At 48.3% G+C, this 14392-nt stretch overlaps 20 non-coding genes across 20 annotated transcripts; all 20 read right to left on the bottom strand.

Annotated features, from left to right (window-relative positions):
• Positions 1-416: 416 nt before the first annotated feature.
• Positions 417-535, bottom strand: LOC143870286 (5S ribosomal RNA). The gene has a single exon (XR_013245071.1). It is a non-coding gene; the product is annotated as a 5S ribosomal RNA (ribosomal RNA).
• Positions 536-1132: 597 nt separating this feature from the next.
• On the bottom strand, positions 1133-1251 carry LOC143873956 (5S ribosomal RNA). Its single transcript, XR_013248649.1, has one exon. It is a non-coding gene; the product is annotated as a 5S ribosomal RNA (ribosomal RNA).
• Positions 1252-1848: 597 nt separating this feature from the next.
• LOC143874383 (5S ribosomal RNA) lies at positions 1849-1967 on the bottom strand. Its single transcript, XR_013249065.1, has one exon. It is a non-coding gene; the product is annotated as a 5S ribosomal RNA (ribosomal RNA).
• A 597-nt stretch (positions 1968-2564) lies between these two features.
• Positions 2565-2683, bottom strand: LOC143870275 (5S ribosomal RNA). Its single transcript, XR_013245060.1, has one exon. It is a non-coding gene; the product is annotated as a 5S ribosomal RNA (ribosomal RNA).
• A 597-nt stretch (positions 2684-3280) lies between these two features.
• On the bottom strand, positions 3281-3399 carry LOC143873955 (5S ribosomal RNA). Its single transcript, XR_013248648.1, has one exon. It is a non-coding gene; the product is annotated as a 5S ribosomal RNA (ribosomal RNA).
• A 597-nt stretch (positions 3400-3996) lies between these two features.
• LOC143874382 (5S ribosomal RNA) lies at positions 3997-4115 on the bottom strand. Its single transcript, XR_013249064.1, has one exon. It is a non-coding gene; the product is annotated as a 5S ribosomal RNA (ribosomal RNA).
• Positions 4116-4712: 597 nt separating this feature from the next.
• On the bottom strand, positions 4713-4831 carry LOC143870263 (5S ribosomal RNA). Its single transcript, XR_013245049.1, has one exon. It is a non-coding gene; the product is annotated as a 5S ribosomal RNA (ribosomal RNA).
• A 597-nt stretch (positions 4832-5428) lies between these two features.
• Positions 5429-5547, bottom strand: LOC143873954 (5S ribosomal RNA). The gene has a single exon (XR_013248647.1). It is a non-coding gene; the product is annotated as a 5S ribosomal RNA (ribosomal RNA).
• Positions 5548-6144: 597 nt separating this feature from the next.
• Positions 6145-6263, bottom strand: LOC143874381 (5S ribosomal RNA). Its single transcript, XR_013249063.1, has one exon. It is a non-coding gene; the product is annotated as a 5S ribosomal RNA (ribosomal RNA).
• Positions 6264-6860: 597 nt separating this feature from the next.
• Positions 6861-6979, bottom strand: LOC143870252 (5S ribosomal RNA). Its single transcript, XR_013245038.1, has one exon. It is a non-coding gene; the product is annotated as a 5S ribosomal RNA (ribosomal RNA).
• Positions 6980-7576: 597 nt separating this feature from the next.
• LOC143873953 (5S ribosomal RNA) lies at positions 7577-7695 on the bottom strand. Its single transcript, XR_013248646.1, has one exon. It is a non-coding gene; the product is annotated as a 5S ribosomal RNA (ribosomal RNA).
• A 597-nt stretch (positions 7696-8292) lies between these two features.
• Positions 8293-8411, bottom strand: LOC143870239 (5S ribosomal RNA). Its single transcript, XR_013245026.1, has one exon. It is a non-coding gene; the product is annotated as a 5S ribosomal RNA (ribosomal RNA).
• Positions 8412-9008: 597 nt separating this feature from the next.
• On the bottom strand, positions 9009-9127 carry LOC143874380 (5S ribosomal RNA). Its single transcript, XR_013249062.1, has one exon. It is a non-coding gene; the product is annotated as a 5S ribosomal RNA (ribosomal RNA).
• A 597-nt stretch (positions 9128-9724) lies between these two features.
• LOC143874379 (5S ribosomal RNA) lies at positions 9725-9843 on the bottom strand. Its single transcript, XR_013249061.1, has one exon. It is a non-coding gene; the product is annotated as a 5S ribosomal RNA (ribosomal RNA).
• A 597-nt stretch (positions 9844-10440) lies between these two features.
• Positions 10441-10559, bottom strand: LOC143870227 (5S ribosomal RNA). The gene has a single exon (XR_013245015.1). It is a non-coding gene; the product is annotated as a 5S ribosomal RNA (ribosomal RNA).
• Positions 10560-11156: 597 nt separating this feature from the next.
• Positions 11157-11275, bottom strand: LOC143874378 (5S ribosomal RNA). Its single transcript, XR_013249060.1, has one exon. It is a non-coding gene; the product is annotated as a 5S ribosomal RNA (ribosomal RNA).
• A 597-nt stretch (positions 11276-11872) lies between these two features.
• Positions 11873-11991, bottom strand: LOC143874152 (5S ribosomal RNA). The gene has a single exon (XR_013248842.1). It is a non-coding gene; the product is annotated as a 5S ribosomal RNA (ribosomal RNA).
• A 597-nt stretch (positions 11992-12588) lies between these two features.
• On the bottom strand, positions 12589-12707 carry LOC143872412 (5S ribosomal RNA). Its single transcript, XR_013247162.1, has one exon. It is a non-coding gene; the product is annotated as a 5S ribosomal RNA (ribosomal RNA).
• A 597-nt stretch (positions 12708-13304) lies between these two features.
• On the bottom strand, positions 13305-13423 carry LOC143872411 (5S ribosomal RNA). The gene has a single exon (XR_013247161.1). It is a non-coding gene; the product is annotated as a 5S ribosomal RNA (ribosomal RNA).
• A 596-nt stretch (positions 13424-14019) lies between these two features.
• Positions 14020-14138, bottom strand: LOC143872410 (5S ribosomal RNA). The gene has a single exon (XR_013247160.1). It is a non-coding gene; the product is annotated as a 5S ribosomal RNA (ribosomal RNA).
• Between the last annotated feature and the right edge of the window lie 254 nt (positions 14139-14392).

Here is a 14392-nt window from a genome sequence, read left to right as displayed (position 1 = left end):
GAATCAATATAAGAATCGCTACGATCTGACGGGCGGATCAAAAGTTATCGTCGGAACGATATTTGTGCACCAAGGGTAGCTCACGGCCAGTAAACACCTTCCGACCGGATTCATGACTCGCATCCACTAGTACACTCATCCGCTATAGCCTGTACGTCACTGAATCTGAACAAACCCCCGCTATAATTTGACCGCAAATGAAATGTCAGAACGAATTCCGTTTATCGAATCAAACGACACTATCACCCCGCCATAATAACGACCGGACGTCTTTGAATTCACCATCCGGAAGAAAATAAAATGATCCGTACCGAAACGTAAGAGGCGACGCACTAAACGTGCGTTTCAGTTCGCATCGATGTTCCAGAACCGAAAGATTGTTCGAAAAAAGTGGTAGATAGCCGAAAAAAGTGACAGGGGTGCAACACGAGGACTTCCCAGGAGGTCACCCATCCTAGTACTACTCTCGCCCAAGCACGCTTAACTTCGGAGTTCTGATGGGATCCAGTGCTTTTGTGCTGGTATGATCGCACCCAGCATGCCTCTCCATTGTCAAAGTAATAAAGAGTTTCCACTCGCATTGTCGTACGAAGTCCGTTTAAATGAAAGTGCGAAAAAATCCTGCTAGATGACACCGGATGGACGATCCGAGCATGTCGGAAAGCCGGATGACCGCCAGGGCTGTCATCGCGCGATGAATCTTCCCGAGTACCCCCGAATCAATATAAGAATCGCCACGATCTGACGGGCGGATCAAAAGTTATCGTCGGAACGATATTTGTGCACCAAGGGTAGCTCACGGCCAGTAAACACCTTCCGACCGGATTCATGACTCGCATCCACTAGTACACTCATCCGCTATAGCCTGTACGTCACTGAATCTGAACAAACCCCCGCTATAATTTGACCGCAAATGAAATGTCAGAACGAATTCCGTTTATCGAATCAAACGACACTATCACCCCGCCATAATAAAGACCGGACGTCTTTGAATTCACCATCCGGAAGAAAATCAAAAGATCCGAACCGAAACGTAGGAGGCGACGCACTAAACGTGCGTTTCAGTTCGCATCGATGTTCCAGAACCGAAAGATTGTTCGAAAAAAGTGGTAGATAGCCGAAAAAAGTGACAGGGGTGCAACACGAGGACTTCCCAGGAGGTCACCCATCCTAGTACTACTCTCGCCCAAGCACGCTTAATTTCGGAGTTCTGATGGGATCCAGTGCATTTGTGCTGGTATGATCGCACCCAGCATGCCTTTCCATTGTCAAAGTAATAAAGAGTTTCCACTCGCATTGTCGTACGAAGTCCGTTTAAATGAAAGTGCGAAAAAATCCTGCTAGATGACACCGGATGGACGATCCGAGCATGTCGGGAAGCCGGATGACCGCCAGGGCTGTCATCGCGCAATGAATCTTCCCGAGTACCCCCGAATCAATATAAGAATCGCCACGATCTGACGGGCGGATCAAAAGTTATCGTCGGAACGATATTTGTGCACCAAGGGTAGCTCACCGCCAGTAAACACCTTCCGACCGGATTCATGACTCGCATCCACTAGTACACTCATCCGCTATAGCCTGTACGTCACTGAATCTGAACAAACCCCCGCTATAATTTGACCGCAAATGAAATGTCAGAACGAATTCCGTTTATCGAATCAAACGACACTATCACCCCGCCATAATAAAGACCGGACGTCTTTGAATTCACCATCCGGAAGAAAATCAAAAGATCCGAACCGAAACGTAGGAGGCGACGCACTAAACGTGCGTTTCAGTTCGCATCGATGTTCCAGAACCGAAAGATTGTTCGAAAAAAGTGGTAGATAGCCGAAAAAAGTGACAGGGGTGCAACACGAGGACTTCCCAGGAGGTCACCCATCGTAGTACTACTCTCGCCCAAGCACGCCTAACTTCGGAGTTCTGATGGGATCCAGTGCATTTGTGCTGGTATGATCGCACCCAGCATGCCTCTCCATTGTCAAAGTAATAAAGAGTTTCCACTCGCATTGTCGTACGAAGTCCGTTTAAATGAAAGTGCGAAAAAATCCTGCTAGATGACACCGGATGGACGATCCGAGCATGTCGGAAAGCCGGATGACCGCCAGGGCTGTCATCGCGCGATGAATCTTCCCGAGTACCCCCGAATCAATATAAGAATCGCCACGATCTGACGGGCGGATCAAAAGTTATCGTCGGAACGATATTTGTGCACCAAGGGTAGCTCACGGCCAGTAAACACCTTCCGACCGGATTCATGACTCGCATCCACTAGTACACTCATCCGCTATAGCCTGTACGTCACTGAATCTGAACAAACCCCCGCTATAATTTGACCGCAAATGAAATGTCAGAACGAATTCCGTTTATCGAATCAAACGACACTATCACCCCGCCATAATAAAGACCGGACGTCTTTGAATTCACCATCCGGAAGAAAATAAAAAGATCCGAACCGAAACGTAGGAGGCGACGCACTAAACGTGCGTTTCAGTTCGCATCGATGTTCCAGAACCGAAAGATTGTTCGAAAAAAGTGGTAGATAGCCGAAAAAAGTGACAGGGGTGCAACACGAGGACTTCCCAGGAGGTCACCCATCCTAGTACTACTCTCGCCCAAGCACGCTTAACTTCGGAGTTCTGATGGGATCCAGTGCTTTTGTGCTGGTATGATCGCACCCAGCATGCCTCTCCATTGTCAAAGTAATAAAGAGTTTCCACTCGCATTGTCGTACGAAGTCCGTTTAAATGAAAGTGCGAAAAAATCCTGCTAGATGACACCGGATGGACGATCCGAGCATGTCGGAAAGCCGGATGACCGCCAGGGCTGTCATCGCGCGATGAATCTTCCCGAGTACCCCCGAATCAATATAAGAATCGCCACGATCTGACGGGCGGATCAAAAGTTATCGTCGGAACGATATTTGTGCACCAAGGGTAGCTCACGGCCAGTAAACACCTTCCGACCGGATTCATGACTCGCATCCACTAGTACACTCATCCGCTATAGCCTGTACGTCACTGAATCTGAACAAACCCCCGCTATAATTTGACCGCAAATGAAATGTCAGAACGAATTCCGTTTATCGAATCAAACGACACTATCACCCCGCCATAATAAAGACCGGACGTCTTTGAATTCACCATCCGGAAGAAAATCAAAAGATCCGAACCGAAACGTAGGAGGCGACGCACTAAACGTGCGTTTCAGTTCGCATCGATGTTCCAGAACCGAAAGATTGTTCGAAAAAAGTGGTAGATAGCCGAAAAAAGTGACAGGGGTGCAACACGAGGACTTCCCAGGAGGTCACCCATCCTAGTACTACTCTCGCCCAAGCACGCTTAATTTCGGAGTTCTGATGGGATCCAGTGCATTTGTGCTGGTATGATCGCACCCAGCATGCCTTTCCATTGTCAAAGTAATAAAGAGTTTCCACTCGCATTGTCGTACGAAGTCCGTTTAAATGAAAGTGCGAAAAAATCCTGCTAGATGACACCGGATGGACGATCCGAGCATGTCGGGAAGCCGGATGACCGCCAGGGCTGTCATCGCGCAATGAATCTTCCCGAGTACCCCCGAATCAATATAAGAATCGCCACGATCTGACGGGCGGATCAAAAGTTATCGTCGGAACGATATTTGTGCACCAAGGGTAGCTCACCGCCAGTAAACACCTTCCGACCGGATTCATGACTCGCATCCACTAGTACACTCATCCGCTATAGCCTGTACGTCACTGAATCTGAACAAACCCCCGCTATAATTTGACCGCAAATGAAATGTCAGAACGAATTCCGTTTATCGAATCAAACGACACTATCACCCCGCCATAATAAAGACCGGACGTCTTTGAATTCACCATCCGGAAGAAAATCAAAAGATCCGAACCGAAACGTAGGAGGCGACGCACTAAACGTGCGTTTCAGTTCGCATCGATGTTCCAGAACCGAAAGATTGTTCGAAAAAAGTGGTAGATAGCCGAAAAAAGTGACAGGGGTGCAACACGAGGACTTCCCAGGAGGTCACCCATCGTAGTACTACTCTCGCCCAAGCACGCCTAACTTCGGAGTTCTGATGGGATCCAGTGCATTTGTGCTGGTATGATCGCACCCAGCATGCCTCTCCATTGTCAAAGTAATAAAGAGTTTCCACTCGCATTGTCGTACGAAGTCCGTTTAAATGAAAGTGCGAAAAAATCCTGCTAGATGACACCGGATGGACGATCCGAGCATGTCGGAAAGCCGGATGACCGCCAGGGCTGTCATCGCGCGATGAATCTTCCCGAGTACCCCCGAATCAATATAAGAATCGCCACGATCTGACGGGCGGATCAAAAGTTATCGTCGGAACGATATTTGTGCACCAAGGGTAGCTCACGGCCAGTAAACACCTTCCGACCGGATTCATGACTCGCATCCACTAGTACACTCATCCGCTATAGCCTGTACGTCACTGAATCTGAACAAACCCCCGCTATAATTTGACCGCAAATGAAATGTCAGAACGAATTCCGTTTATCGAATCAAACGACACTATCACCCCGCCATAATAAAGACCGGACGTCTTTGAATTCACCATCCGGAAGAAAATAAAAAGATCCGAACCGAAACGTAGGAGGCGACGCACTAAACGTGCGTTTCAGTTCGCATCGATGTTCCAGAACCGAAAGATTGTTCGAAAAAAGTGGTAGATAGCCGAAAAAAGTGACAGGGGTGCAACACGAGGACTTCCCAGGAGGTCACCCATCCTAGTACTACTCTCGCCCAAGCACGCTTAACTTCGGAGTTCTGATGGGATCCAGTGCTTTTGTGCTGGTATGATCGCACCCAGCATGCCTCTCCATTGTCAAAGTAATAAAGAGTTTCCACTCGCATTGTCGTACGAAGTCCGTTTAAATGAAAGTGCGAAAAAATCCTGCTAGATGACACCGGATGGACGATCCGAGCATGTCGGAAAGCCGGATGACCGCCAGGGCTGTCATCGCGCGATGAATCTTCCCGAGTACCCCCGAATCAATATAAGAATCGCCACGATCTGACGGGCGGATCAAAAGTTATCGTCGGAACGATATTTGTGCACCAAGGGTAGCTCACGGCCAGTAAACACCTTCCGACCGGATTCATGACTCGCATCCACTAGTACACTCATCCGCTATAGCCTGTACGTCACTGAATCTGAACAAACCCCCGCTATAATTTGACCGCAAATGAAATGTCAGAACGAATTCCGTTTATCGAATCAAACGACACTATCACCCCGCCATAATAAAGACCGGACGTCTTTGAATTCACCATCCGGAAGAAAATCAAAAGATCCGAACCGAAACGTAGGAGGCGACGCACTAAACGTGCGTTTCAGTTCGCATCGATGTTCCAGAACCGAAAGATTGTTCGAAAAAAGTGGTAGATAGCCGAAAAAAGTGACAGGGGTGCAACACGAGGACTTCCCAGGAGGTCACCCATCCTAGTACTACTCTCGCCCAAGCACGCTTAATTTCGGAGTTCTGATGGGATCCAGTGCATTTGTGCTGGTATGATCGCACCCAGCATGCCTTTCCATTGTCAAAGTAATAAAGAGTTTCCACTCGCATTGTCGTACGAAGTCCGTTTAAATGAAAGTGCGAAAAAATCCTGCTAGATGACACCGGATGGACGATCCGAGCATGTCGGGAAGCCGGATGACCGCCAAGGCTGTCATCGCGCAATGAATCTTCCCGAGTACCCCCGAATCAATATAAGAATCGCCACGATCTGACGGGCGGATCAAAAGTTATCGTCGGAACGATATTTGTGCACCAAGGGTAGCTCACCGCCAGTAAACACCTTCCGACCGGATTCATGACTCGCATCCACTAGTACACTCATCCGCTATAGCCTGTACGTCACTGAATCTGAACAAACCCCCGCTATAATTTGACCGCAAATGAAATGTCAGAACGAATTCCGTTTATCGAATCAAACGACACTATCACCCCGCCATAATAAAGACCGGACGTCTTTGAATTCACCATCCGGAAGAAAATCAAAAGATCCGAACCGAAACGTAGGAGGCGACGCACTAAACGTGCGTTTCAGTTCGCATCGATGTTCCAGAACCGAAAGATTGTTCGAAAAAAGTGGTAGATAGCCGAAAAAAGTGACAGGGGTGCAACACGAGGACTTCCCAGGAGGTCACCCATCGTAGTACTACTCTCGCCCAAGCACGCCTAACTTCGGAGTTCTGATGGGATCCAGTGCATTTGTGCTGGTATGATCGCACCCAGCATGCCTCTCCATTGTCAAAGTAATAAAGAGTTTCCACTCGCATTGTCGTACGAAGTCCGTTTAAATGAAAGTGCGAAAAAATCCTGCTAGATGACACCGGATGGACGATCCGAGCATGTCGGAAAGCCGGATGACCGCCAGGGCTGTCATCGCGCGATGAATCTTCCCGAGTACCCCCGAATCAATATAAGAATCGCCACGATCTGACGGGCGGATCAAAAGTTATCGTCGGAACGATATTTGTGCACCAAGGGTAGCTCACGGCCAGTAAACACCTTCCGACCGGATTCATGACTCGCATCCACTAGTACACTCATCCGCTATAGCCTGTACGTCACTGAATCTGAACAAACCCCCGCTATAATTTGACCGCAAATGAAATGTCAGAACGAATTCCGTTTATCGAATCAAACGACACTATCACCCCGCCATAATAAAGACCGGACGTCTTTGAATTCACCATCCGGAAGAAAATAAAAAGATCCGAACCGAAACGTAGGAGGCGACGCACTAAACGTGCGTTTCAGTTCGCATCGATGTTCCAGAACCGAAAGATTGTTCGAAAAAAGTGGTAGATAGCCGAAAAAAGTGACAGGGGTGCAACACGAGGACTTCCCAGGAGGTCACCCATCCTAGTACTACTCTCGCCCAAGCACGCTTAACTTCGGAGTTCTGATGGGATCCAGTGCTTTTGTGCTGGTATGATCGCACCCAGCATGCCTCTCCATTGTCAAAGTAATAAAGAGTTTCCACTCGCATTGTCGTACGAAGTCCGTTTAAATGAAAGTGCGAAAAAATCCTGCTAGATGACACCGGATGGACGATCCGAGCATGTCGGAAAGCCGGATGACCGCCAGGGCTGTCATCGCGCGATGAATCTTCCCGAGTACCCCCGAATCAATATAAGAATCGCCACGATCTGACGGGCGGATCAAAAGTTATCGTCGGAACGATAATTGTGCACCAAGGGTAGCTCACGGCCAGTAAACACCTTCCGACCGGATTCATGACTCGCATCCACTAGTACACTCATCCGCTATAGCCTGTACGTCACTGAATCTGAACAAACCCCCGCTATAATTTGACCGCAAATGAAATGTCAGAACGAATTCCGTTTATCGAATCAAACGACACTATCACCCCGCCATAATAAAGACCGGACGTCTTTGAATTCACCATCCGGAAGAAAATCAAAAGATCCGAACCGAAACGTAGGAGGCGACGCACTAAACGTGCGTTTAAGTTCGCATCGATGTTCCAGAACCGAAAGATTGTTCGAAAAAAGTGGTAGATAGCCGAAAAAAGTGACAGGGGTGCAACACGAGGACTTCCCAGGAGGTCACCCATCCTAGTACTACTCTCGCCCAAGCACGCTTAATTTCGGAGTTCTGATGGGATCCAGTGCATTTGTGCTGGTATGATCGCACCCAGCATGCCTTTCCATTGTCAAAGTAATAAAGAGTTTCCACTCGCATTGTCGTACGAAGTCCGTTTAAATGAAAGTGCGAAAAAATCCTGCTAGATGACACCGGATGGACGATCCGAGCATGTCGGGAAGCCGGATGACCGCCAGGGCTGTCATCGCGCAATGAATCTTCCCGAGTACCCCCGAATCAATATAAGAATCGCCACGATCTGACGGGCGGATCAAAAGTTATCGTCGGAACGATATTTGTGCACCAAGGGTAGCTCACCGCCAGTAAACACCTTCCGACCGGATTCATGACTCGCATCCACTAGTACACTCATCCGCTATAGCCTGTACGTCACTGAATCTGAACAAACCCCCGCTATAATTTGACCGCAAATGAAATGTCAGAACGAATTCCGTTTATCGAATCAAACGACACTATCACCCCGCCATAATAAAGACCGGACGTATTTGAATTCACTATCCGGCAGAAAATAAAAAGATCCCAACCGAAACGTAGGAGGCGTCGCACTAAACGTGCGTTTCAGTTCGCATCGATGTTCCAGAACCGAAAGATTGTTCGAAAAAAGTGGTAGATAGCCGAAAAAAGTGACAGGGGTGCAACACGAGGACTTCCCAGGAGGTCACCCATCCTAGTACTACTCTCGCCCAAGCACGCTTAACTTCGGAGTTCTGATGGGATCCAGTGCTTTTGTGCTGGTATGATCGCACCCAGCATGCCTCTCCATTGTCAAAGTAATAAAGAGTTTCCACTCGCATTGTCGTACGAAGTCCGTTTAAATGAAAGTGCGAAAAAATCCTGCTAGATGACACCGGATGGACGATCCGAGCATGTCGGAAAGCCGGATGACCGCCAGGGCTGTCATCGCGCGATGAATCTTCCCGAGTACCCCCGAATCAATATAAGAATCGCCACGATCTGACGGGCGGATCAAAAGTTATCGTCGGAACGATATTTGTGCACCAAGGGTAGCTCACGGCCAGTAAACACCTTCCGACCGGATTCATGACTCGCATCCACTAGTACACTCATCCGCTATAGCCTGTACGTCACTGAATCTGAACAAACCCCCGCTATAATTTGACCGCAAATGAAATGTCAGAACGAATTCCGTTTATCGAATCAAACGACACTATCACCCCGCCATAATAAAGACCGGACGTCTTTGAATTCACCATCCGGAAGAAAATAAAAAGATCCGAACCGAAACGTAGGAGGCGACGCACTAAACGTGCGTTTCAGTTCGCATCGATGTTCCAGAACCGAAAGATTGTTCGAAAAAAGTGGTAGATAGCCGAAAAAAGTGACAGGGGTGCAACACGAGGACTTCCCAGGAGGTCACCCATCGTAGTACTACTCTCGCCCAAGCACGCCTAACTTCGGAGTTCTGATGGGATCCAGTGCATTTGTGCTGGTATGATCGCACCCAGCATGCCTCTCCATTGTCAAAGTAATAAAGAGTTTCCACTCGCATTGTCGTACGAAGTCCGTTTAAATGAAAGTGCGAAAAAATCCTGCTAGATGACACCGGATGGACGATCCGAGCATGTCGGGAAGCCGGATGGCCGCAAGGGCTGTCATCGCGCGATTAATCTTCCCGAGTACCCCCGAATCAATATAAGAATCGCTACGATCTGACGGGCGGATCAAAAGTTATCGTCGGAACGATATTTGTGCACCAAGGGTAGCTCACGGCCAGTAAACACCTTCCGACCGGATTCATGACTCGCATCCACTAGTACACTCATCCGCTATAGCCTGTACGTCACTGAATCTGAACAAACCCCCGCTATAATTTGACCGCAAATGAAATGTCAGAACGAATTCCGTTTATCGAATCAAACGACACTATCACCCCGCCATAATAAAGACCGGACGTCTTTGAATTCACCATCCGGAAGAAAATAAAAAGATCCGAACCGAAACGTAGGAGGCGACGCACTAAACGTGCGTTTCAGTTCGCATCGATGTTCCAGAACCGAAAGATTGTTCGAAAAAAGTGGTAGATAGCCGAAAAAAGTGACAGGGGTGCAACACGAGGACTTCCCAGGAGGTCACCCATCGTAGTACTACTCTCGCCCAAGCACGCCTAACTTCGGAGTTCTGATGGGATCCAGTGCATTTGTGCTGGTATGATCGCACCCAGCATGCCTCTCCATTGTCAAAGTAATAAAGAGTTTCCACTCGCATTGTCGTACGAAGTCCGTTTAAATGAAAGTGCGAAAAAATCCTGCTAGATGACACCGGATGGACGATCCGAGCATGTCGGGAAGCCGGATGGCCGCAAGGGCTATCATCGCGCGATTAATCTTCCCGAGTACCCCCGAATCAATATAAGAATCGCTACGATCTGACGGGCGGATCAAAAGTTATCGTCGGAACGATATTTGTGCACCAAGGGTAGCTCACGGCCAGTAAACACCTTCCGACCGGATTCATGACTCGCATCCACTAGTACACTCATCCGCTATAGCCTGTACGTCACTGAATCTGAACAAACCCCCGCTATAATTTGACCGCAAATGAAATGTCAGAACGAATTCCGTTTATCGAATCAAACGACACTATCACCCCGCCATAATAAAGACCGGACGTCTTTGAATTCACCATCCGGAAGAAAATAAAAAGATCCGAACCGAAACGTAGGAGGCGACGCACTAAACGTGCGTTTCAGTTCGCATCGATGTTCCAGAACCGAAAGATTGTTCGAAAAAAGTGGTCGATAGCCGAAAAAAGTGACAGGGGTGCAACACGAGGACTTCCCAGGAGGTCACCCATCCTAGTACTACTCTCGCCCAAGCACGCTTAACTTCGGAGTTCTGATGGGATCCAGTGCTTTTGTGCTGGTATGATCGCACCCAGCATGCCTCTCCATTGTCAAAGTAATAAAGAGTTTCCACTCGCATTGTCGTACGAAGTCCGTTTAAATGAAAGTGCGAAAAAATCCTGCTAGATGACACCGGATGGACGATCCGAGCATGTCGGAAAGCCGGATGACCGCCATGGCTGTCATCGCGCGATGAATCTTCCCGAGTACCCCCGAATCAATATAAGAATCGCCACGATCTGACGGGCGGATCAAAAGTTATCGTCGGAACGATATTTGTGCACCAAGGGTAGCTCACGGCCAGTAAACACCTTCCGACCGGATTCATGACACGCATCCACTAGTACACTCATCCGCTATAGCCTGTACGTCACTGAATCTGAACAAACCCCCGCTATAATTTGACCGCAAATGAAATGTCAGAACGAATTCCGTTTATCGAATCAAACGACACTATCACCCCGCCATAATAAAGACCGGACGTCTTTGAATTCACCATCCGGAAAAAAATAAAAAGATCCGAACCGAAACGTAGGAGGCGACGCACTAAACGTGCGTTTCAGTTCGCATCGATGTTCCAGAACCGAAAGATTGTTCGAAAAAAGTGGTAGATAGCCGAAAAAAGTGACAGGGGTGCAACACGAGGACTTCCCAGGAGGTCACCCATCGTAGTACTACTCTCGCCCAAGCACGCCTAACTTCGGAGTTCTGATGGGATCCAGTGCATTTGTGCTGGTATGATCGCACCCAGCATGACTCTCCATTGTCAAAGTAATAAAGAGTTTCCACTCGCATTGTCGTACGAAGTCCGTTTAAATGAAAGTGCGAAAAAATCCTGCTAGATGACACCGGATGGACGATCCGAGCATGTCGGGAAGCCGTATGACCGCAAGGGCTGTCATCGCGCGATTAATCTTCCCGAGTACCCCCGAATCAATATAAGAATCGCTACGATCTGACGGGCGGATCAAAAGTTATCGTCGGAACGATATTTGTGCACCAAGGGTAGCTCACGGCCAGTAAACACCTTCCGACCGGATTCATGACTCGCATCCACTAGTACACTCATCCGCTATAGCCTGTACGTCACTGAATCTGAACAAACCCCCGCTATAATTTGACCGCAAATGAAATGTCAGAACGAATTCCGTTTATCGAATCAAACGACACTATCACCCCGCCATAATAAAGACCGGACGTCTTTCAATTCACCATCCGGAAGAAAATAAAAAGATCCGTACCGAAACGTAGGAGGCGACGCACTAAACGTACGTTTCAGTTCGCATCGATGTTCCAGAACCGAAAGATTGTTCGAAAAAAGTGGTAGATAGCCGAAAAAAGTGACAGGGGTGCAACACGAGGACTTCCCAGGAGGTCACCCATCCTAGTACTACTCTCGCCCAAGCACGCTTAACTTCGGAGTTCTGATGGGATCCAGTGCATTTGTGCTGGTATGATCGGACCCAGCATGCCTCTCCATTGTCAAAGTAATAAAGAGTTTCCACTCGCATTGTCGTACGAAGTCCGTTTAAATGAAAGTGCGAAAAAATCCTGCTAGATGACACCGGATGGACGATCCGAGCATGTCGGAAAGCCGGATGACCGCCAGGGCTGTCATCGCGCGATGAATCTTCCCGAGTACCCCCGAATCAATATAAGAATCGCCACGATCTGACGGGCGGATCAAAAGTTATCGTCGGAACGATATTTGTGCACCAAGGGTAGCTCACGGCCAGTAAACACCTTCCGACCGGATTCATGACTTTCATCCACTAGTACCCTCATCCGCTATAGCTTGTACGTCACTGAATCTAAACAAACCCCCGCTATAATTTGACCGCAAATGAAATGTCAGAACGAATTCCGTTTATCGAATCAAACGACACTATCACCCCGCCATAATAAAGACCGGACGTATTTGAATTCACGATCCGGCAGAAAATAAAAAGATCTCAACCGAAACGTAGGAGTCGTCGCACTAAACGTGCGTTTCAGTTCGCATCGATGTTCCAGAACCGAAAGATTGTTCGAAAAAAGTGGTAGATAGCCGAAAAAAGTGACAGGGGTGCAACACGAGGACTTCCCAGGAGGTCACCCATCCTAGTACTACTCTCGCCCAAGCACGCTTAACTTCGGAGTTCTGATGGGATCCAGTGCATTTGTGCTGGTATGATCGCACCCAGCATGCCTCTCCATTGTCAAAGTAATAAAGAGTTTCCACTCGCATTGTCGTACGAAGTCCGTTTAAATGAAAGTGCGAAAAAATCCTGCTAGATGACACCGGATGGACGATCCGAGCATGTCGGGAAGCCGTATGACCGCAAGGGCTGTCATCGCGCGATTAATCTTCCCGAGTACCCCCGAATCAATATAAGAATCGCTACGATCTGACGGGCGGATCAAAAGTTATCGTTGGAACAATATTTGTGCACCAAGGGTAGCTCACGGCCAGTAAACACCTTCCGACCGGATTCATGACTCGCATCCACTAGTACACTCATCCGCTATAGCCTGTACGTCACTGAATCTGAACAAACCCCCGCTATAATTTGACCGCAAATGAAATGTCAGAACGAATTCCGTTTATCGAATCAAACGACACTATCACCCCGCCATAATAACGACCGGACGTCTTTGAATTCACCATCCGGAAGAAAATAAAATGATCCGTACCGAAACGTAAGAGGCGACGCACTAAACGTGCGTTTCAGTTCGCATCGATGTTCCAGAACCGAAAGATTGTTCGAAAAAAGTGGTAGATAGCCGAAAAAAGTGACAGGGGTGCAACACGAGGACTTCCCAGGAGGTCACCCATCCTAGTACTACTCTCGCCCAAGCACGCTTAACTTCGGAGTTCTGATGGGATCCAGTGCATTTGTGCTGGTATGATCGCACCCAGCATGCCTCTCCATTGTCAAAGTAATAAAGAGTTTCCACTCGCATTGTCGTACGAAGTCCGTTTAAATGAAAGTGCGAAAAAATCCTGCTAGATGACACCGGATGGACGATCCGAGCATGTCGGAAAGCGGATGACCGCCATGGCTGTCATCGCGCGATTAATCTTCCTGAGTACCCCCGAATCAATATAAGAATCGCCACGATCTGACGGGCGGATCAAAAGTTATCGTCGGAACGATATTTGTGCACCAAGGGTAGCTCACGGCCAGTAAACACCTTCCGACCGGATTCATGACTCGCATCCACTAGTACACTCATCCGCTATAGCCTGTACGTCACTGAATCTGAACAAACCCCCGCTATAATTTGACCGCAAATGAAATGTCAGAACGAATTCCGTTTATCGAATCAAACGACACTATCACCCCGCCATAATAAAGACCGGACGTCTTTGAATTCACCATCCGGAAGAAAATAAAAAGATCCGAACCGAAACGTAGGAGGCGACGCACTAAACGTGCGTTTCAGTTCGCATCGATGTTCCAGAACCGAAAGATTGTTCGAAAAAAGTGGTAGATAGCCGAAAAAAGTGACAGGGGTGCAACACGAGGACTTCCCAGGAGGTCACCCATCCTAGTACTACTCTCGCCCAAGCACGCTTAACTTCGGAGTTCTGATGGGATCCAGTGCATTTGTGCTGGTATGATCGCACCCAGCATGCCTCTCCATTGTCAAAGTAATAAAGAGTTTCCACTCGCATTGTCGTACGAAGTCCGTTTAAATGAAAGTGCGAAAAAATCCTGCTAGATGACACCGGATGGACGATCCGAGCATGTCGGGAAGCCGTATGACCGCAAGGGCTGTCATCGCGCGATTAATCTTCCCGAGTACCCCCGAATCAATATAAGAATCGCTACGATCTGACGGGCGGATCAAAAGTTATCGTCGGAACGATATTTGTGCACCAA

The sequence above is a fragment of the Tasmannia lanceolata genome, unplaced genomic scaffold (genome assembly GCF_043159265.1).
Source record: "Tasmannia lanceolata isolate RefF3 unplaced genomic scaffold, GAP_Taslan_0.1 ptg000003l, whole genome shotgun sequence".
Taxonomy (NCBI): domain Eukaryota; kingdom Viridiplantae; phylum Streptophyta; class Magnoliopsida; order Canellales; family Winteraceae; genus Tasmannia; species Tasmannia lanceolata.
This window is presented reverse-complemented; position numbering and strand designations above follow the sequence as displayed.